Below are 305 nucleotides of genomic sequence, written 5' to 3' on the forward strand. Positions count from 1 at the left end.
GGGCCCCTGGAGGAGGAGGAGAGGAAAAACCACGGGATTGAGCTCTGTCAGTGGCGCCGGCTGCTTCCAAGGGGGAAGTGCCGGGGAATAATTAATGTTTTTATTAAATTTGGAGGGAATTTTTTTGCAGCCGATCGCCGCGCCTGGCCTTCAGGTGGGGCTTTCTCGCAACTTTGTCCGCCGCCCCGCAGGATTGCGCGGCGGTGGGCTGCAGAAGCGATCCAGGGGGGAGAAGGTGGCTCGGTGCGTGTGTGTGTGGGGAGGAGGGGTGTGTGTGTGTGCGTGACTGCGGCTGGGGGGGGGGG

General features: G+C 62.0%; 1 protein-coding gene across 1 annotated transcript in view; it reads left to right on the forward strand.

The window, feature by feature from the left end:
- Positions 1–24: 24 nt before the first annotated feature.
- The window catches only part of ETV1 (ets variant 1), a 64,596-nt gene continuing 64,315 nt past the window's right edge, over positions 25–305 (forward strand). The window contains exon 1 of the mRNA XM_010180139.1: positions 25–154. The gene's annotated coding sequence lies outside the window, so the exon portion shown is untranslated. The remainder of the gene's footprint in view (positions 155–305) is intronic.

Source organism: Mesitornis unicolor, unplaced genomic scaffold, assembly GCF_000695765.1.
Source record: "Mesitornis unicolor isolate BGI_N332 unplaced genomic scaffold, ASM69576v1 scaffold31222, whole genome shotgun sequence".
NCBI classification, from domain to species: Eukaryota; Metazoa; Chordata; class Aves; order Mesitornithiformes; family Mesitornithidae; genus Mesitornis; species Mesitornis unicolor.